The following is a 24,019-nucleotide window of genomic DNA, read 5'->3' on the forward strand; positions in this document are numbered from 1 at the left end:
CATTTAATAAAATATAACATTTTTCATTCAATATTATATAAAATGTTATTCCTCAAAACTAAAGTAGGGCTAGGAGTTCTTTTTCCTAAACTAATTGTAATATATATTTTTAGAAATACTTAGTAAATATAAATTTAAATATTTTGTTTTATCTTAAAGGAAATCTACCAAAATAATGACATAATGCATTCTGTGATTTTTCAATTCTTTAATGTACTTTGGCAGACCAGCCAAGTTAGCCGTATCATATGTGAAGTAAACATCACCATACTGAACATCACATACAAAAAAGCAACATAGACATAGACATAGCCTTCAAACATTAGAAAAACAGATAAATATTGTCAAAGAATCGTAAGTAGCTAATAAGTGACTATATTAGAAATTTAAACAGTGGTGAGTTTCAAACTGTCCTGTGAGAAAAGAGAATGAAAATGATTCTTTTTTTGGAAACTGAAAATTTACCCACAAAGATGTGTCAGTTCCATCCCTGACCTATGTGTGTGTGCACATGTGTGTGTGTGTGTGTGTGTGTGTGTGTGTGTTACAGTATAATGTCCACACTTTGAAATTTTATTGTTCTTCAATCTTACCGTATTGTTTGGGGTACACTTACTTAGGACAATAATACTGTCTTAATTGTTCCACGGTTTTTTTAGTACATCTATGCTATTATAGCCTCATTGAAATCCCAGAGACTATGAAAGCATAGAGGGATGGATGTCTAGTGGCCTGTTTAAAAAATAAATTAAACAAACAAACAAATAAATAAATAAATCTAACCAAAGAGGTGAAAAACCTATATACTGAAAACTATAGAAAGCTCATGAAAGAAATTGAAGAAGACACAAAAAAATGGAAAAATATTCCATGCACCTGGATAGGAAGAACAAATATGGTTAAAATGTCAATACTACCCAAAGCAATCTACATATTCAACGCAATCCCTATCAAAATAACACCAGCATTCTTCACAGAGCCAGAACAAACAATCCTAAAATTTGTATGGAACCAGAAAAGACCCCAAATAGCCAAAGCAATTTTGAAAAAGAAAACCAAAGCAGGAGGCATCACAATCCCAGATTTCAAGCTGTACTACAAAGCTGTAATCATCAAGACAGTATGGTACTGGCACACACACAAAAAAAGTATTAAATCCAAAAAAATTAAGTGTTCACAAGTGCAGGTCTTCAGGACTGGATAGCGTAATGCGTTAGTCTGCAAGCAGTTTTAAACTTCCTATATGTTGAGCATCTAACATTACAAGTTGCTCCCTAGTAGCAACCAAAGAAACAATGGTGAAAATTGGAGGTGCTTAAGAACTCCTGTGAGCATACAACTAAAGCCATGGAATTTCTTCCCAAAGCATATACCTAGAAAGGCAATTCTTTCAAATTTTCCAGTAGGGGACTATGTGCACCACTCCCCTCCCTTCTCCCTGCCCTTAACCATTCCAGTAGGAAGTAATATGATAGAAGTTTAATCCAAGATCTTCCCTCATGGAGCTTAAATTCTAATAGAAGAAACCAACAATAAACATATAACTAAGGTAGCATAACTTGTAAAAGTAGAGTATGTGGAGATGGGGGTCGGGGAATGGTCAGGGAAATTCTCTTTGGCAATAAGACTTGATCATGTATTGTGCACCAAGCAGAGGGACTAGAAGATGCACAGGCTTAAGCGTTCAGGAAGAGAAAGAAGGTAAATATGGCTGAACAAACAAAAGGGAGAATGGAATCCAAGATCACAGAAGCAGGCAGACATTCACCCCTATAGGGCCATAATAAAGAACTAGAAACTTTTTTCTTGTCTTTTTTTCAATTTTATTTTATGAAAACTGTTAAACATATAAACGTAGAGAGTATAGTATAGTAAACGTCCATGTAAACAGAATCAACAATTATCATTTGCCACACATTTTCACCTTTTCTTTTTCTTCTTTTATTTCTTTTTTAGGCCAGTGGGATACTATAGCATTTTAAAGGAAATTCCTGAAATCATGTTATTTCACCCATAAATTTATCTAAAAATAAGGACAATCTCTTACATAAGCAAAATACCTTCACAGCACCTAACAAAATTAACCATAATCCTTTAATATTCTCAAGTGCTCATCCACATTTCCTCAATTTTCTCCAAAACATCTTTTTAAAAGTTGATTTGCTTGAAAGGAGATAGATTATATTGAAATTACAATCGAAGCCATTAGAGTTAATAAGCTGTGATTTACTTTTTAAAAAAAAAATCATTCTGGATCTCTGGAAAATAAGTTACAGAAAAGCAAAGGTGGTTGCCATGAAACCATTTAGGAGGCTGGTACATTGTCCAGGTGGAGATGAGAGTGGCTTGAACCAAGGTCACAGGTGACACCGAAAGAGTCAGACTGGATGACATTGCTAACAGAGCTTTCTGATGCATTTCGTGTGGTAGGATGAAGGAAAACAAAAGAGTTTAAGGCAGCATTTAGTTTCAGAGTTGAAGGACAAGGTCAATTAATTCTATTAACTGAGATGGGAAAGACTGAAGGGGTGCAAGAGCATGTTTGTGGGCATAAGAAAGGTAGATGTATGCACTTGAGGGGTTATCTATTAAAAAAAGTATTTAAAGTCATGGAACCAGAAGATATGACAAGAGAGAGTTCAGTTAGAGACCAAAAAGGAGACTTGGACTAACTTCTGGGAGACTTGACATTTAAAGCATTAGCAAAGGAGACTGAAAACAAGCAATTACTTATGTAGCAGGATAGCCAAGGACAACACGGTGTCAGACACACTGAGAGGAGTGTTTCTAACAGTGGCCACCTGTGTCAAATGCCATCTGGATGCTGACTTAGATGAGAACGGAGACTTGACAACTGTATCTTGCAACTTTCATAAGATGTTATAGACAGTGGTGGGTATAATAGCCCAACAGGAATGTGGTGGAAAATTGGGAGGTGACGCAGTAGAGACAGCCCAGGCAGACAGTTCTATCGAGGAGTGGAGGAATGGGATGAATAGCTGGTTTGTAGGACGATATTCTTGTTGAGTTTTGTTCAGGTAGGTGCAACTAAGGCAGGTTTGTTGATCAGAAGAAACTGACAGAGAGGGATAAATTGATGATGTGGCTGAGAGTGGAGACAGCTGAAGGGCTTCCACAGCTGAGAGCACAGTGGATTTAGAACACAGGGAGAACTGTTATGCTTACATATGAGCAGGAATAACCTCAAGGAGAAGAAAGGCAAAACATATCAGCGTGTGTGCAGGTAAACTGATAGAGTTGGTACTTTGGAAGCAATGTGTTCCCTTTTTAATTGCTTCTATTTTTTGCCTCTATTTTTCTCTGTAAAACAGTAAGCCACATCAGCAGCTGAAAATTGGGTGGGGTGGTGTTGAAGGTTTTAGAAAAGTGTGAAACAACAGTCTCTGTGAATGGGACTGTAAATACACTAGTTTAGGACCTTCAGTAGGATTGCCAGACAGGGCAGTGTGCTTGGAAATTAAATGGAGTCTTGTCAGCACAACCACAAGACTGTTTGCCAGACGCTTTCAGATGCTCAGGTGCAGAACTGATTCAGTCAATCAATTAGCCCAAACTTCCCGTCTGCTGTGTATGGAAAGTTGGTGTCCAGAGTGTTCAGGTCTGCAGTTTTAAAGTTTTCTTACTCTAAACCCCGTTATAGTGGATACTGTGACTCACCTATCTTTTTGACCCTATTATAATGTGTAACACAGAATGTGACTTACATAAATGTCTGACATGAGTGAGTGAGTGAATGAATGAATGAAGAGTCACTGTTATCATCCAAGTTTCAGAGTTCAGGACACTGAGTCAGTCAAGAGATCTTGTGACTTTTCTGATCTGATTTGGTAGCACACAAAAGACTAAAACTAGCAGTGATAAAAACTGAGTCTCAATCCTGGCTGATCATGACAATCATGAGGAAAGCTTTTAAAAATATGCACTTTATCCAGTGCCCACCTTCAACCAGGTGAATCAGAATAATTGAAGCAGAATTTCTCAGGGTAGACCCCAGGCATTTGTATTTTAAGGGCTTGTAGGTGACTGTGCAGAGCGAGATTTAGCCATTACTACACTAGTAGTGAGTCCTGGGGGAGCGGAGACTACATCTATTCATCATAACTCCATTGCCAGATGCAGATTTATCTCGTCTTCTGCGAACAGCAAAGACCTTGTCAGTTGACCCCTCCAGACCGTAGCCAAATGAGTTTTGTATGAGCACATTTAATGTTAATCTCTGGTATCTTTTAAATCTATTTTCTTTCATTCTCACCTTGTAATAACTGGTGAATGTTTTATTTGCACCCTATCAATAGCACACCAAGCACCTCCCCTAAAAGAGTGAAGAGGGGGTGCCTGGATGACTCAGTTGGTTAAGCATCAGACTCTTGGTCTCCTCTCAGGTCACGATCTCATGGCTTTGTGGGTTTGCGTGGGTCTCTGTGTTGGCAGTGTGGAGCCTGCTTGGAATGGAATTCTCTCTCTCTCTCTCTCTCTCTCTCTCTCTCTCTCCCTCTCTCTCTCTTCCCCTTCCCCACTTGCTCTGTGTCTGTCTCTCTCAAAAATAAATAAATAAACTTAAAAAAAGAGAGTGAAGAAATTAGGAGAAGGAAGCAGCCATGATACAACAGCTATGCAAACAACAGGATATGCTGGAAGGCCTACAAACCAGAACCTTGGAGAGCATGGAGTTCAGACCGGTGGAGAGGCTCAAATAAAAATGAAAAAAACAAAACAAAACAAAAACTGAAACAACAACACAGATTATATGGAACAGCAGGAAGCAGTACAAACACGGAAGCCGAAGTTATACATGTGACAGCTGCCCTGTACCATTAGTTCTAATATATGTCATGAGCCTTCCTCATGCTAAGTGAAGAACATCAGGGCTGTCACTCGACCCTACACTCATCCAGAATTCTCTAGGCATCTAGTCCTGAAATGTGAAGCGGTATCATTATAAGTAACATATAATTATTATATAGATAATATATATTTGTATTTATATAAATTTATATATTTATATATATAATTAATATATGTAATTATATAGATAACCTTATATACATGGCATAAAATATTATAAATACCGTTAAATAGAAAGCATTGAACCCATTAGCCTTATGCAGTCAATGCCAACCCTACAAATAACAATGTGCCGTTATTCGGCATAATTCAAATATTATGAATTCGTTATTCGTAAAGTTTGAATGCTTACTTTGAGGCATATTCTAGTTCCTTAGTTCTACTTTTCTTTCTTAATTGCTAATTTAGTAGTAGAAACTAAAACCATTGTTAGTTTACTGCCAGGGTAAACTGTCTGCATACGTGGCAATATATACCTGGGTAGTGTTTTATTACATTATTTAATCTTCCCAGAAATATTATGTGATGAACAGAAACAAGTGTTATCATTCCCATGTTATATCGGAGGAAGCCATAGCCTGAGATCGTAAGTGATTAGTACTAGGTTGAAAACCAGGGGGCAGAACTGTAGCTCAAAGTTAGATGTTCTGATTCCAAGTCTAATAACTTCCACTCTCCCTTAAATACCATTGAGGTCATCCTATATTTTTAAAATATTTCTTTAGGAATGCTTGATGCCAGTTGCTGTGAAGGTAAGAGTTAAAATTCTCCCCTTAATCGCCTTCTTCCTTATGCCGCATACACAGCTCCATGCTCTTAAAATGCCTTAACGTAAGAACAAGTTTTGTTAAATAAATCTATTTCTTCCTTAAGCAAATTTTAGATTTGTTTCCCTACAATAGAATGGCTCTCCTAGAATAGATAGTGTTGACAGAAAGCAGAGGGATTTAAGTTCATGCTCATGGCTTAAAGGGCCATAAACAAGCACAACGTTTCTTCACCTGGCACATGAAACAAACCCACTGTGGATTACAAATTGCCTCTTTCACCCATTTTATAGTATAGAGCCAGAACAATTTCCCTTGCTCTTATTACTTCCTGCTACAAACAATTGCAATTTCTGCAGCCTGGAGAGTAAAAAAAGAAAAAAAAAAAAAGGTCAGTCTTACATAAGGAAATTTTATCCATTTCCCCTAATTGCATTTGCTTTTTATTTGGCTTCAGGCTCTTGGCCATCTACAAATAAAGCGGCTTTGCACAGGAATGACAAGGACAAGAAAGTGCGTGTTTGGAAATAGCAGCCTTCTGTCTGAACACGGGCTTTTCCACCTGCTTACTGCTCACCAGGTGCTTTTTTCGCTGCTGCCCACTAGACTTGAAATCAATCAGCCCTGAGTGAGAGTGGAAAGCTTATGTCAGCACTGAGGATTTAGAATTCATAGACTTGAAAAACCAGTGAGGTATCAAAAGTATGTCTTTAGTGTCTCTATATTCACCTTCTGGCAGGGTGCTGTCAGAAATTTCATTTGAACAAAATAGGATCAAAGCTATCAATCACTGCTTTTCAAGTAAAAGCAGAAAAATGTTTACAAAATAATGGTGAACATTCTACTGTTAATAATAATTATTATAATTTATTGAGCAATTACTGTGTACCAGACACTATGCTAAGGGCTTTACATATATTATCCCAACTAACCTCCTAGTAATCCTAGGAAATAGGTATGATTGTCCTCGTTTCCTATAGGAGGAAATGGAGGTTAATTTCACTTAATTAGCTGGACACTGAGCCAGCATTCAAACTCCTCCAACTATCAAATTTAAAAGATCTTGAAGCATTAGATTATATTGCCAAATAATAGCAATGCATATATATATATGATTTATATTACTATATGGCTTATGATCATTATTTTCAGAGTCAATATTTTGTTTAGCATTTGCCAAATTGTTTTATTAATAGTTCTAATAGTTGATTTTTTAAACTACATTAAAAATAAAAGATCAACCACAAGAAACATGAGAGAGATTGAGGCACTTTATGTTGTTTTTAACTCCTAAAGGTTTAAAGGAGGTATTTTAATCTTGGGATGCCTGGGTGGCTCAGTCAGTTAAGCTTCTGACTTGGGCTCAGGTCATGATCTCACGGTTCATGAGGTCAACCCCCACATTGGGTGAACACAAGCCCCACTTTGGGTGAGCCCTGCTTCTCAATCTCTCTCCCTCTCTCTCTTTCTCTCTCTCTGCCCCTGTGGGATTCTTTCTCTCCCTCTCTTTCTGCCCTTCACTCGTGCCCTCTCTCTCTCTCTCTCTCTCTCTCTCTCTCTCAGAATAAAAAAGAAAGCATTTAAATCTCAAACTACATGTGGTGGCTTTGTCATGTGTCAGTTTGCCTAGGGTGAACTAGATCTCCCAGAATTTCTTTTCTTGTATGTTTCCAGTTAGAGTGGACCATAACAGAGATTGTTAAGGGATATTTGGAGGGCCGACTAGTTCACACATAGATCAAAACCCTATAACACAGATATATCTCCTACTGGTTCTGCTTCTCTAGTTGAACGCTAACTGATACAGTAAAGTTAGGTACACACAATGGCTTGAATTTCTTAAGTTATTTTATTGTTTATAAGAGCTAGAGTTCTATTAATAGGTTCTATTTCATTTCAATAAAGATGACTGATAGGTAAACCAAAACTTTGGTTAATAAATCCAAATAGTCAATATCAGAGAGATGGTTGATATGTCTTCCCTTCAATTTATTATTTTAATTTTCTCATATGCCAATAAATAGCATCAAAGATTTGGGTTATGATTTTTTTTTATAAAATTTAAACTATTTTTCCCTAAAGTAGAAAAATGTATTTGTTTTTTTTAACCTCTCTTAAATTAATTAATTATACAAATATTTGAAATGTTTTACTTTATTAAAATACAGTCTACTTCAAACGCAATTACAGACAGCTGTAGGAACAAATCTAGCAAGTGAAGAAGGGTGCTTGTGTTCTAGAATGGTCAGATGACCTATCGTTTACTACATTACAATTACACTAAGTGCCAAAAGTAATACTCTTTGTTTTTCAGAATTTTGGAAGTCATTTTTACCACAATCATTTTAACATTCCTATTTTTCCCTTTATGTATAATCGGAAAAAAAGATTCAAGTAACAATATAGTGCGGTGGGAAAGAAGAGAATAAAGAGGTTCTGAATCTATTTTTTGGTGTACAATTACTGAAAAAGGATTCTGAATATTATTCTATATATTTCTTAATCTGTACTCCCACTGGTTGCTCTCAAAATAGAATGTTCATAGTAGGAAAGAGGGTCCAGCCTCTACCTTGTAATCATAGTCACAAGGCCATGGCCCCTCAGTAAGTCTGTAGATATTCTCATCTGGACACCATAAAATCCCTGTAATAATACTTGACACCTATTTTCAAAGGACTTTATTTCTAAAATTGAGCTGCTTTGTGCTAAATTAATTCAGAAGGGCATGAAGGAACACAGGATGCATGAAGGGACTGCCATTGCTATAGCAACTGAAAGGAGAATTATAATTAATTATTTTTAACCCAAATGTATATTTTATAGAAACTTTTGAAAGGAAGAAAGTTGAACTCAGGAAGCTAAGCAACAGACTGGGAACTACATGTAACTTGAAAGCTTTCTTCCTGTGTTACTAATCTGATAAATACTTCACTATCATTTTTACATCAATTCCTCCTTCTGAACAACAGTGGGGAAATGTTCTGGCCTAAATTGAGGGGAAATACTTACGGACTTCAATAGAAAGCTTTCTGCAAACTGAGATCTCTCACAAAATGCTTCATGGTAAAAATGGATCTCATTCTCATACACCATAAATTCATCAAGTTGGCCAAATCATCTTCTGTGCTAATTCAAGACATTCTCTTAGGAAAAAAAAAAATTAAAAAGATCTTATAGACATTGAATCCTAAATAAATTGAGGACATGCAGCCTGAAACTCTAACTGCTTTCCACTCCCCTAACAGATAACATCACCTTTGCCCAGTCTGAGTCCAATCAGAATTTAATAAAACATTTTATTTCATCCACTAATGACAGAAAAAAGAGGAAATACCTTATAAATATACATCAAAGCTAGTAGAAGCTAAGTCTTGCATTAACTTCTTATAACTCTCTGTGAACTCTGAATAAAATTGTGTTGTCTTTTCCAGCCTCATGCTGCATATATTAGCCTATCCAGAACTGGTATTTCTGATGAGCTATTTGAATTTCAATCATTTGTTCACATCCTCAGGTCAGGCTGTCATTAAAAATTCATTTGCAAGCAACTGGTAATATTGGCAACCCCAATGTATACCTCCAACTTTTAACGAGATACTAAAAACCAGTGATGACTCACTCCTACAGAATACCATTTAGGTCTGAAGGTGAAAAGACAGAAATCTGCTTTCTATAACTTTTGTACAATATACAAATTCAAATACCTATCATTCTCTGGTATGTAAATGTGTACTGATAAAACTCAAAAAGAAATAGTCATTGTAACTTACATACTCTAAGCAAACCAACTTTCCCCACTGCACTGTATAAATAAAGCTTATAGCCAGTTGGATGCAGGTGGCTGTGCCAATGAGTGCAGTGATCACATCTAGGATTAAGACATTAGGATAATAAAAACTCTGAGCTTTAAAACAAAACAAAACTCTAACCTTTTGTAGCATGATGCTACTTGCTCCCACTGTGGATATATGTATCTCTCTGCTCTCCAAACACTTGAAAGTTGAACCTATGCTCTGAATTTTGCTCTAAAGAGGGCCTACTTACTGGATCCAACCCACAATAATGACCTAGGTAGCCTCTGGAGAGTGAGAGAGGATCTATACTAAAAGACAATTTAATGGATCATCATGGACACTCATTTGGATTCTTTTGTCCCTACTCCCAAAATGTGTGTGTGGGCATGCATCTCAATAAGACAGATTAATTTTGATTATATAGTTGGGTATTCTTCTGTTTTGCTGAATAATTATAGAAATAAGTAATTTGAAAAGTTAATTTCCACTTATTATTGGAGAAAACATAAGATGGCTCACTGGTCTTAGGGCCTTACCTTCACCCCACCCCCATAGAATCAGTCTTATTTCCCAAAATCATCTTTTAATTATTCCCTTCAAATCAGATGCAGTTGTATAAGTAAAAAATAATATAACAAAAGGAATGATATACATGATTAGTGACTACACCTTGAACAATTCAATGACACTAAATGACTTGCCTTTCATCAGGTTAGTCCCTTCTTTCATATTCAAGCAAATGGTCTAATTTGCAAGACAGAGCCGACAGCGATCCTTTAAGAGAATACCTACAACCATAGTTATACCATGGGCCAATGTCAGATGAGAATAGAACTGTGTATCTTTAGTTCCACAACTGTAAAATGTCCACAGCCAGACTAGAAGTTTTCTAATGTCACCTTCCCCCTAAACAGCGAGGTCTGGAACAAGCCAGCATCCAACCAGAAAGACCTTTGTTCTCACCCTCTTTATCATTTTCACGATCTGTAAGTGTTTCTTTTGAATTCTCTTTCCTTGAGTTTTTTCTTACTATTGAGTAAAAATCTCAAACAGGGGGTAATAGGTCTGTATTTTCTTGGTGTTGTCAAAGAAACTGTGAATAGAAAGGCCATGTGGGTGAACTATGCTGACATAAAGTCCTCAAAAGACCCAACTATATGGACTATCTTCAGATACTATATGGACAATCTTCAAGATGGATTAAAAAGCTCTATAACTTAAGAGGTTCTCTGCTTGTGGTTCTTGGAATCTTCATGACTTTCAGCTATTTTCCTAGAATATCCTGTGCCACAAGTACCATACTCCATATAGGTCACAAATTTCCTGTCTTAATATTCTCAAATACAATGTTTCCTTTTCCTGAAAGGCCTTTTTACCTAATATTCAAATATACCTTGCATCTTTCGAAGGCTAGTTTGTATGCGTCTTCCTCTATAGATTCCTTTCTTCCTAGTCTTCTCTTCCCACTCTTCTTTCCCCCCCTGCTTTATTTAGGTGTAACTAACAAATAAAATTATATGCATTTAAGGTATACAATGTGATAATTTGATATACATTGTGAAATGATTACCACAATCAAGTTAATCCATCACCTCACATAATTATCTCTCTCTCTCCCTGTGCGTGTGTGTGTGTGTGTGTGCGCGCGTGCATGTGTGGTGAGAACAGTTAAGACCTACTCTCATAAGAAATTTCTACAGTATTTTTTTTTAGTTTTTATTTAAATTCCAGTTCCAGTTAACATATAGCATAATATTAGTTTCAGGTGCACGATATAGTGATTCAACAATTCCATACATCACCCAGTGCTCATCACAACAAGGGCACTCCTTAATCTCCATCACCTATGCTACCCATCCTCGCACCCACCTCCCCTCTGGCAGCCATCAGTTTGCTCTCTATAGTTGAGTTTGTTTCTTGGTTTGCCTCCCTCTATCTTTTTTTCCCTTTGCTCATTTGTTTTGTTTCTTAAAATCCACATATGAGATCATATGGTATTTGTCTTTCTGACTGCTTTCACTTAGCATAATACTCTCTAACTCCATCCATGTCATTGCAAATGACAAGATTTCATTCTTTTTCATCTCTTGGTAGAATTCCATTATACATATATACCACATCTTCTTTATCCATTCATCAGTCAATGGACACTCGGGCTATTCCCATAATTTGGCTATCGTAGATAATGCTGCTGTAGACATAGGGGTGCATGTATCCCTCTGAATTAGTGTTTCTGTATTCTTTGGGTAAATACCTAGTAGTGCAATTGCTGGATTCTAAGGTAGTTCTATTTTTAACTTTTTGAGGAGCCTCCATCTGTTTTCCAGAGTAGCTGCACTAGTTTCCAACCCCACCAACAATGCCAAAGGGTTTCCCTTTCTCCACATCCTTTCCAACACCTGTTGTTTCTTGTGTTGTTGATTTTAGCCATTCTAACAGGTATGAAGTTATATATCATTGTAGTTTTCATTTGTATTTTCCTAATGATGATTGGTGTTGAGCATTGTTTCATGAGTCTGTTGGCCATCTGTATGTCTTCTTTGGAAAAATGTCTGTTCATTTTTTCTTCCCATTTTTTAAATTGGATTATTTTGTTTTTAGGGTGTTGAGTTGGTAAGTTCTTTATATATTTTGGATACTAACCCTTTACCAGCTATGTCATTTGCAAACATCTTCTCCCCCTCCATAGGTTACCCTTTAGTTTTGTTGGCCGTTCCTTTGCTGTGAAGTTTTTTTTTATTTTGATGAAATCCCAATAGCTTTTTTTTTGCTTTTGTTTCCTTTGCTTCAGGAGACATATCTGGAAAGAAATTGCTATGGCCAATATCAATGAGGTTACTGCCTATATTCTCCTCTAGGATTTTTATGGTTTGAGGTCTCACATTTAGGTCTTTCATCCATTTTGAATTTACTTTTGTGTGTGGTGTAAGAAAGTGGTCCACTTTTATTCTTTTGCATGTAGCTGTCCAGTTTTCCCAACACCATTTTTTGAAGAGACTGTTTTCCCATTGCATATTCTTTCCTGCTTTATCAGAGATTAATTGACCATATAGTTGTAGGTTCGTTTCTGGGTTTTCTATTCTGTTCTATTGATCTATGTGCCTATTTTTGTGTCAACACCATACTGTTTTGATCACTACAGCTTTGTAATTTAACCGAAGTCTGGATTGTGATGTGTCCAGCTTTGGTTTTCTTTTTCAAAATAGCTTTGGTTATTCGGGATCCTTTATGGTTCCATACAAACTTTAGGGTTGTTTGTTCTAGCTCTGTGAAAAATGTTGGTATTTTGATAGGAATTATATTAAATGTGTAGATTGAGGGGCACCTGGGTGGCTCAGTCAGTTAAGCTTCCTACTTCAGCTCAGGTCATGATGTCACAGTTGTGAGTTCCAGCCCCACATCGGGCTCTGTGCTGACAGCTCAGAGCCTAGAGCCTGCTTCAGATTCTGTGTCTCCCTCTCTCTTCCCCTCTCCCACTCATTCTCTGTCTCTCTCTCTTCCTCAAAAATAAATAAACATTAAAAAATGTTTAAATGTGTAGATTTCTTTGGGTAGTATAGACATTTTAACAATATTTCTTCTTATGATCTATGAGCATGAGATGTCCTTCCCTTTCTTTGTGTCATCTTCAACTTCTTTCACCAGTATTTTGTAGTTTTCAGCATACAGGTCTTTCACCTCTTTGGTTAGGTTTATTCCTAGGTGTCTTATTAGTTTTTGGTGCAATTGTAAATGGGACTGATTCCTTAATTTCTCTTTCTGCTGCTTCATTATTGGTGTATAGAAATGTAACAGATTCCTGCACATTGATTTTGTATCCTGTGACTTTACTGAATTCTTTTATCAGTTCTAGCACTCTTTTGGTGGAGACTTTCAGGTTTTCTACATAGAATATCATGTCAACTGCAAATAGTGAAAGTTTGACTTCTTCATTGCCAATTTGGATGCTTTTTCTTTTTGTCTGATTGCTGTGGCTAATTCTTCCACTAATATGTTAAATAACAGTGGTGAGAGTGGACATCCCTGTCTTATTCCTCATTGCAGAGGAAAGCTCCCAGTTTTTTCTCATTGAGGATGATATTAGCTGTGGGTTTTTCATATACAGCTTTTATTATGTTGAGGTATGTTCCCTCTAAATCCTCTAAACCTCTTGAGGGTTTTTATCATGAATGGACGCACTTTGTCAAATGCTTTTTCTGCATCTATCTAGAGGATAATAGTGTTCTTATCTTTTCTTTTATTAATATGGTATATCATATTGACTGATTTGGGAATATTGAAGCATCCTTGCAGCCCAGGAATAAATCCCACTTGATCATGGTTAATGATTTTTTGAAATGTATTATTAACTACAGTCAACATGTTATACATTAGATCCCCAGAATGTATTCATCTTATAACTTAAAGTTTGTATCCTTGACCAACACCTCCCCCATTCACTTCCTACTCTTAAAACTTTAATCCCAGGGCTCAGTCAATTGAGCATTCGACTATGGCTCAGATCATGACCTCACAGTTTGTGAGTTAAAGTCCCCTATCAAGCTCTCTGCTGTCAGCACAGAGCCTGCTTCAGTTCCTCTGTCCCCCTCTCACTTGGCCCCTCCCCTGCTTACTCTCTCTCTGTCTGTCTAAAAAATAAATAAATATTTAAAAAACCACCCCAACCCCACTGTCAACTTAGGTAGTAATTTCTTCTTCATCTTTCCTCCTTTGTTAATTTAGTTTTCTGTGGCTCTTGCCACTTTCTACTCTGACTTCAATTTATTTATGTCAATATATTATCTCTTTTAGACTCTCCTCTTTCTAAGGCAGACACCATGTTTAGTATGAGATAAATAATATTTAGGATAGAACTCAAAGAACAGACTTTTAAGAATCATTTCTACATAAGTATGTATCTTAATATAGATTTTCAGAAGGCAGCCTTCTTAATGTAAAGGATGAATCTCCCGTGATAAGATTGTGGGCAAAAATGAGGAAGATTAACAATGAAAAAGACCAACCTCGTTTCAATATACATCACAGGCTATGGAACCCTTTCCAAGATTTGCAAAGTAATTCTGTGGTCACAGAAGATAAACGTACCTTCAGTGATAATGTGCTTACTCTCCATCCAGCGCAAGACATCCCCTTATGTCTAATACAGAAGCATCTTTGAGAAGCAATGTCACCAATATCCATGTTCTGAAAAATTACAGTTCTGATGTCCTTCAATTATTTTATAATAGCTTTGTCAAATTTAGTATTTTAACTGTCTGGTTCTGAAGTTTCCATGCCATCTGTAATTTTGAAAACCTAAACAAGTAGTATTTTTAACAACTTTCAGCTCACAGACCCTTTGTCTGATAAAAACCATGGGTCCTGCCTCTTGAAGGAGGAAAATTAATATAGTATGATGAGGTTCACAAAGTTTCTAAAACTCATCAATGGACCCAAGATTACAAATCTTTGGCCAGAGTCATTGGATAAGTTGAATGAGCCCTGAGTTAGGAATGACTCTAACAGAATCTGATGAATTTTTGTCTCTGGAACACTATTTGTCAGACGTAGGAAAACAAGGTTCTCAATGCCTTAATACTTCTTTGGCTTATATTTTTTCTGGGCAGAAATTGAAAATCATAGAGATCCAAAATTCATCACTCCTGGACAACCAACACCGTTAACACCAGTGAAATATAAAAATGACAAAACCTTTTTCAAATAACCTATTATAAGACAGGAGACATTTTAGGGAAACATAGTTAGAAGGCACAACTAACATTTATTGAGTATCTACTATAGACCAAACTCCTGCAATTCACTACATAATCAAATCCCTATGAAGTATCTTTCCAGTTTTACTAAAGACAAAACTGAAGCTCAAGGAGGAAAGGTAACCTGCCCCCAACATACAAATAAAAAGTAGAGACAGAGATAGGAAACAAACACAGAATTTTCAGTTCACATTCTTCTCCTAAATCATGTAGTAATTTTTTTGTTCTGAACTACAAGGCCAGTTTTCTTTTCATTTATCAACACTAGAGAATTTTTACAATAATAACAATTCACAATTGTTTCCATAAATCAAGTGCCTATCACTCATAAAAGTAAAAAATACCAAAAATCCCATCTTGCTAAATAAATGGACTATAGCAGAGCATAGAAAAAGGTCAGAAAATGAAGTTTTTCTGAACAAATTAGAGAAAAATGAGATGATGGATGTAATTATGGGTTGAAGTATTTAATGGAAACAGTGAAGTTAAGATCTTCTAGTTATATAAAAAAAAAAATTTGCTCAAAATAGCTGTTTCCTCAATTTTACAACTTTCCAAAGAAGGAGGTATATCAGCAGCAGCCTGAACTCTTACAGTGCTCCTGGGAATTTGATTCAGAAAACAAAAAAAAAAAACAAAAAACCCCAAAAAAACTGTGGTTACGGCATTAGCAGTCATTCTTCTAAGATGTAAAAATCTTCTTTTCATGTCTTAAACACAGGGATGATTCCACCTAATTCTGTTCAGATTGTGAAACTGATTTAAAAAAAAAAAACAATCTACAAGCAAATGTCTCTAATGCCCTCAGGTTCAAACACTTCATAAGAGCAGAATTTTAAAAAAAGAATTAAAAATCAATATATTATTTGAAAAGGTAAGAGAAAAAAAGTAGATTATACCTTTATATTTTAATTTACTTTGACCCACCTATGTTCTTTTTTTATTTTTTTTTTAATGTTTATTTCTTTATTTATTTTTGAGAGCATGTGCACACACATGAGTTGGGGACAGGCAGAGAGAGAATCCCAAGCAGGCTCCACACTGTCAGTGCACAGCCTGAGGTGGGGCTTGATCTCAGGATCGATGAGATAATGATCTGAACCGAGATCAAGAATCAGACCTGCTTAACCACTTAACTGACTGAGCCACCCAGAAGCCCCTGACCTACCCATGTTCTAATGGAATCTCAAAATACAAAGATAAGCATGCCACTTTTACAGAGCATATCCTCAGTTCAGGCATGGATACATTTACCTTCATTCTTAGCATACAGCATGTGATTTTACAAATGACATCACTGCTTCTCTGTATGGAAAATATTAAACCCTTATTACAGTTAGCTGATATAAGTTAAAAATTGCATTTAGAAATCTCTCTGGAATTTTGAAACAACAAAGACAGAGGGAATATGTCTTACTCCCACAACTAGGTGCTTGCAGTTTTATGGCATCGTTCATTTGTTCTTCAATTAAGAGATCATGTAAGCAAGAAAGACTATAAAAAGTTGGATGGTTGTACTTTATAGATAAGCGTATAGGGAGTGACATTTAATCCTTCCATAACTTTGTGAGATATTATGGTTTCCATTTTATAGGTAGAACAATAAAGTTTTAGAGAATGTTAGAAACTAGAAGTTATGTGGAAAATGGAGCAAATAAGCAAGGTACTCAAATAAATCATCTAGCATAAAGCCTGGTACAGTAGATAGAAAATAAATATCATGTGGCAAATAGAAGATGGAAGGGAGAGAAGCAGAAAGAAAAGAAGCAAAGCCAGTGTAAAATCTTTATTTTCTGATGATATAATTACTTTTAGTAAGAGGTAAGAAGATTCTCATTTCCAGATGCTAACAGAAAGCTTATTTATTATTGTATATTAACATATTTTCAAATATTATAACTTTGGGAAATAAATAGAAATGCAATAAGAAATCCAGACTTTTGATATATAATTGTTTTCTTCAGTTCAGTAAAAATAATAAGTGTTAATTAAATATATATATGGATTCCTGTCCTCAAGGTGTTTCCTGAGGGTGGGGGGGGTGGGTAGGGCAAGAGGGAGTGTAAAGATTTATATACACCACACAAATACTGAATTCTATGTCACAAGATAATTATGTGCCAAAATGCCTGAAACAGATAGAAAGTGCCATAGAGTGGCGGTAAAAAAAGAGAAGACTAGAAGAGGCTAGAGTAAGCTGGAAAATGTCATAAAAAAACTGAGAAGTATAACTTTCCTTAGGTAGATGAGTAGCAAACAGAAAAATGTGCAAAGAAGAACAGGCAGGAGCGAGTAAGATACATGCCAGGGGATGGGCCTGATTGGACTACAGAATTTTTGCTGGAAATTAAATGGTAGATTTGGACTAGAGGTGTGGGCATTTAGGTGTATGTGTTTAGAACAGATCTAGGAAGGAAAGAGGCCACTGCAGTTCGATTACCAGAGCATATGCAACACGCATAGGGCCAGCTGTCTGATTCACTGCATTCAGCATGCTTTCGTTGCAAAGGAATACTGCCAACGAGGCACTCTGGGTAATGGCAGATCAGCTTTTGCTGTTAGCAAAGTTGTACCAATGTTGGTTTTCTTTTTTCTGAGCCTGATTTTCTTTTAAATTTCTTTTAGCTTTCTGAGCTTTAATTTTCTTATCTTCTTTTAGAGAAGTATTTTCTGACATTTTTTCAAGTACCTATTTTAGGTTTGCTTTGAAGAAAGAAAGCTTTTAGAAATTTGGTCATTGTTACCAATGATGTATACCTGAACCTTACATAAGTTAAATGATTTTCAGTTCTTATGTGAGATCTGAATCTTTTTCTTTTGATCTGTTCAACAGCACTCATAGACCTAACTCATACCAGCCAAGATGTTTAATTAAAGCCAAAATTTAATAGACACCAGCTTGACTAACAAAAAATAATTACATTATGAATTTTAACCTTAATAGAACTTCATTAAAACAGAACATTAAAATATTCTGAGGAATAAGAAAGGAAGTTGAAAGCTTGCCTTCACGACCTACTTGAACTCAACCCTATCAGGCTTTTCTTACTTCATCTTACATCGAATTACAGTTTTTATGTGAGAATAATTTCTCATTTATTGATTGCCTATGCATCAGGTCCTGTTATATCTTTTCAAAAACCTTCTTTCATGCAATCATCTGAACAACTCTATAGATAAGAATTATGAGAAACTGAAGCCCAGCAAAGTTCTATAACTTTCCCAATCAGCTGGTTGGGTCAGCTGCTCTGATTCCAAATCCATGACTGTCTTCACTGCCCCATGATGCTCCCGTCATAGGAAATTATAGTGTGATTTCCAATGTGTTACCAATTAGTTTCAAGTAACTTCTTTTTTTTTTTTAATTTTTTTTTTAATGTTTATTTATTTTTGAGACAGAGAGAGACAGAGCATGAACGGGGGAGGGTCAGAGAGAGGGAGACACAGAATCCGAAACAGGCTCCAGGCTCTGAGCTGTCAGCACAGAGCCTGACACGGGGCTCAAACTCACGGACGGTGAGATCATGACCTGAGCCGAAGTCGGCCGCCTAACCGACTGAGCCACCCAGGCGCCCCTCAAGTAACTTCTTAATATTAATCTTTAAACTGGAAAGGCATTCCTACATTAATAATCTGTCTTTTCTAAAGAAGTAGAAGTAAAAACTACCTTCAAAATAATCTTCCAATATGTTTAGAAAAATTCCTATATCCAAACCGCTGTGGTCCCAATCCATAAATAAATGGCAAAGAAGGAGCTGAGTACTAAAGATGAGCTATTCAGCAGTTATTCACATTTTCTATTGATTGAGGTCTGTTTGACTCATAATTTCGTATGTATTAATTAGAGAGAAAAAAAAATTCCTTGTCAACCGAAAAGTTTATTAGTACCGAGCAAGGACTTGGGTACTAGGCAAAGACATGGCTAATTCTCCTCAGTCTTAAACAAACAAATCATCAGATTCTTTATTCTACCCAAAGTCATTCAATTAGAAAGATGCACTTAACTCAGAGGTTAAAGAAATAATTTCTGAGAAATAGGAAGAATTAATTTGCTTTCCATAAATTAAATTTATTTTCAAGTTGACACTTCTCAACACAGCTGTTTTCAGAGATGGAAGAATTTTATTACCCCGATTTGATAATAATTTCAAAGGTTTGATTGCATTTTTCCATTTGTGTTTGGCTTTCAAAAAGCCTAAGTTTCACAGCAGGAAGCAGATTTACTTACAAACATTTCCTCATTGATCAACATTTCTTCAGTATTCAAACAGACCACACTCTCCTGGGAAATGAAGTATTCAGACAGGCAAAATTCTTGCATTTCTTAGGCTTTCTTAAAGCTTGGCACATGGGGCATTAAGAGCTTTGGTGGGTTCCATGAAGTAGTAGAAAAGGCATTGCTCTGTGCTGAACACCTGCACCCTGACTCCAGCTTTGCTCCCCAGGACCAGCTGTGTGACTTTAAGAAAGCCAGCTCATGTCTCTAGGACTCCATTTTCTCATTCAAATCAACAAAGGGGCTGGACAGGATTCTCACTGAATTCTCTTCTCCTCTATGATTGGCTACAGTGAGCCTCACACCAATTATGTGTAGACTCTGGAAACACAATGCCTTTTAATTCAAAGCTCAAAAGCTGAGTAAGTGTTTTTCACTTTTGCAGCCTGATAAGCTTCGGGGGAATTGTATTTGGATTCACCCTGAAGTTTCCTTGGAAATTCAAGGACTTCTAATGAGACACATACCTCATGACTCAAGATGTGATATTTGCCTAAATTTTTTTCTTAGTAACAAATGTAGGAGGAAGCTATAAAAAGCTGAGTGGGAGAAACATTCTTAAATTAGCTGCAATAGTGGTACTGGTTAGTCACAGGAAACCTAAATTACATAGAAACTCGAAGCAACACTAGACGTTTGTCAAAACTGGACAGAGCACATATACAAGACTGATTGCTTTCTCACCCTATGATGTAAACTATGGCTTCAGAAACTGAAAGTGCAGGAGTCAAACTAAAAGAGGACCAGAAAATGGGAAGAAGACAGAAAATGAGCCTATAATTTCCTTTGAGCCAGAAAAATGTCTCTGAGGGGAAAAAAGGCAAGTAAAAAAAAATCAAGAATTTCAGACTAAAATGTATAATCAAAGAACTCAGCTCCTACCGATATTCTGTTAAATAGTTTTCTGCTCTGTTAAGCTTATAAAATCAACTGATCAATGACAGAAGAAACTGGGATTAAAGAGACTAGATCTCTCACAGACATCTATGTTCAGCGTTAGCTAAGACAACTAACAGTTCGACTCGTTTAACTTACCAGGAGAAGCACCTAAATAAGGTAACTGCTTACCTGACACAGGATTAACAAACTTGTGAGCTGTCAAGTTTTAAGTCATGTAAAATATACCACTCCTACTATTTCGCATTCAGTGGTATTTCAGAGCTTCCCAGAAAATGTTTGATTTATTTTCTTATGAGACGTGCACAGAAGGTATGTAACTAGGCAGGCCTGGTGTCATTGTCCCTCGCTGCACGTGAGAAATCCAAGGCCAGGAAGGCTTAAGCAACTTTGTCAAGTTCCTACTATCAGTGAGAGGCAGAGGTGGGACTCCAACTTACGCCCTCTGAGTAAATTCCCCAAACTGACTTGGTGAGAATATATGCTTTAACATCCACTTGTACGGGTGCCTTGTTTTGTTTTGTTTTGTTTTGTTTTTAAGTTTATTTATGTATTTTGAAAGAGAGAAAGCGTGAATGGGGGAGGAGCAGAGAGAGGGGTAGAGAGAGAAAATCCCAAGCTGGCTCCACATTGTCAGTGCAGAGCCCCATGATGTGGGGCTCGAACTCACGAACCATGAGATCAGGACCTGAGCCAAAATCAAGAGTTGGCCACTTAACCAGCTGAGTCGCCCAGGTTCCCAGGCACGCAGGCACAATGTAAAACAACCGTGCCTTGTTTTATGCTTTTGTATGGACCAAACAATTAGCTGTATAGTTTTCCAGGGTTCAATCCTGTTGCTAAACTTTTTAAAAGGATTGAACAGAGCCACTTGGGTGGCTTAGTCGATTAAGCATCCGACTTTAGCTGAGGTCATGAACTCGCGGTTCGTGGGTTTGACCCCGAGTCGGGCTCTGTGCTGACAGCTCTGAGCCTGGAGCCTGCTTCAGATTCTGTGTCTCTCTCTCTCTCTGTCCCCCTCCCACTCGTGCTCTCTTTCTATCTTTCTCTCAAAAATAAATAAATATATATGTTTTTAATTTTAAAGGATTGAATAGTGACCAAAAGTACAAAGTCTCCCCTCCCCTTTGGGTGGCATCACTTCCCTTTACTCCCATTCACAAAAGACACTATTCCGTGTAGTGTGTGATCAGGCAATGGCAAAACCAGCGATAAATCTGGTTCAGGGAAAGAATAGTACAAATATATCTTCCAACTGCTGAGCAAGGAGACACCATAGAAATCAACTTCCTCGTAACTGGCCTCTAAAAATTGAAACAAGAGTTACCCTTGCTGCTTTCCCTCCCTGAATGTTCCAGCAGCCTGATCTTCCTCTGACCACTGTGGCTGTTCCCGCAGTGTCTGTGTGTGATTGATGACATGATCGTTTTGAAGGGCTTAGTGTCATGGGGTAAACTCCCTAGTCTAGATAACAAATTAAATGACTGACTAGTACCCCTGGTTTGTGTGCTGCCTATTCACTGAAGCAGGAGGCGAAAAGATAAAGCCACTGCTGTTGCCCACGCTGCGTCACATGCAGCTTATTTCCTAGGAAACTCCCAGGCACAAAAGGAAGCAGCTTATTAGAGATGGGCAAATGCGTGTTGTTTAAATGCGAGCTTTCTAATCCTTTCCTTTTCTCCCACTCCTAATTTCAAAACCACTGGCAAGCATTGATTATAAAATGTCACTGGCACTTTGCTGCTAATCTATTTGATAAATGTCTATTTAGGGCTCCTGCTTTAGAGCACTTCAGGGTAAATACACTACTAACTTTTTAAAATATCTTACTTTAAATCTACCTTGAAAGGTGAATAAAAAGAGTAAGTTAATTAAGCAGGTTTCATCTCAATGTGATCTCTAGCTAGGATTCAAGGGCAGACCTGACATTGAATGGCACAAAAGTTATACTGCGCAGATGATAGATATGTGACTTTTGCCATGATCTAATTTATCTGGATAGTCTGGTAACTCCTGGGATCTGACTGGCAGGATGGCTCCACCGCCACCTGCCAAGATTACACGAGATCTCTGAGAGCATTTGAATGGAAGCCTGACAAACCTCGGCTCAATTTCATAGATAGCAATCATATGGTTAGAAGTTCTGCCCTTCACCTGGGTGGCTCAGTCGGTTGAGCGTCCGACTTCGGTTCAGGTCACGATCTCGCAGTCCGTGAGTTTGAGCCCCGCGTCGGGCTCTGGGCTGATGGCTCAGGGCCTGGAGCCTGCTTCTGATTCTGTGTCTCCCTCTCTCTCTGACCCTCCCCCATTCATGCTCTGTCTGTCTCTGTCTCAAAAATAAATAAACGTTAAAAAAAATTTTTTTTTTAAAAAGTTCTGCCCTTATTATGCATGCAAAACTACCAAGAGAACAAGAAAGAAAGCAGACATCAGGTCTATTTTTTCAATTTCAATTGGCTCAATAAGAAAGAGTGGTAAAAGCTCTTGGATCAAGATGTTGAATTGAGCATCTATCTTTCCTTTCCCTCTACTCAAATTCCAGTACAATTATAATAAAAAAAGCTCAAAAAGTAATCTAATCACTAATGGTGCTGGGGAATAGGGGTGACACATCAACAAGCTCATGGTTGAAAACATTTATGTAACACGGAGAGCAGACGGGATTTTATTCATGAATAACCAGAGTTGAGAGAGACATCATGCAGAAAGTATACATTGGAATGATCTAGTAGGGACCAGAGATGTTCCTCTGGCTGAGTTCTTAGCGACTCAACCTCAACATAGGCAGTTATGAAATAGAGTGTGATGGGGCAAACATCAAAGTTTTTATTTAAGAACAGTTCATGTAAGAGTTGCTCAATTTTAGCGGCTCTTTTGTTTTAGCCCATCTTCCGTTCATGAGTAACAACAGAGTCTGCACCAGGCAAACACAGAATTTCTCTCTGAAGAAATGGAACTAGCCTTCAGAAAACAAACTCTCCAAACTTTTGAACCATTGTCTGTGCCGTGAATGGTTATGGGTATGGTGACAGTAAGACTTACTGCTCAGGGGCACCTGGGTGGCTCACTCAGTTAAGCAACGGACTTCAGTTCAGGTCATGATTTCATAGTTTGTGGGTCCGAGCCCCACCTTGGGTTCTATGCTGTCTATGCTGGCAGCACCCCCTTCAGATCCTCTGTCTCCCTCTCTCTCTGTCCCTTCCCTGCTCATGCAGAGAGACCCTCACTCTCAAAATTAAGTTAAAACATTAAAAAAAAAAAAAAAAAAAAGACTTCCTGTTCAAGCCCGAACACTGGGACAACAAGGGGAAACTGGAAACACTGAGGACAATCACATGCATACAGTCATAGCATACAGCTATGTGGGTCTGCAGATACTGATTTTCTCAGCTTTTGGGAAGCTGAGGCAAGGAAAGGGCCCAGGCCAAGCCGAGTAGCCTCAGCCTGTTTGCCACAACATGTCACCAAATGTTGTCATTTCCTGTGTGTGTTATGCCAAAAAGTACATATACTGGGATCACTGGTTTGGAGCAAAAATCACACACTCATGGCCCTGTAGCATGTTTCCTTTGACTATGAAGAATTTTTACAAGATTGGATCAGGGGTTGGCAATCAGGAAGTTGTATATAAGCATCAGACTTTTTCATTCTTCCTGAGAAAACAAA

The sequence above is a fragment of the Panthera tigris genome, chromosome B4, assembly GCF_018350195.1.
Source record: "Panthera tigris isolate Pti1 chromosome B4, P.tigris_Pti1_mat1.1, whole genome shotgun sequence".
Lineage (NCBI taxonomy): Eukaryota > Metazoa > Chordata > Mammalia > Carnivora > Felidae > Panthera > Panthera tigris.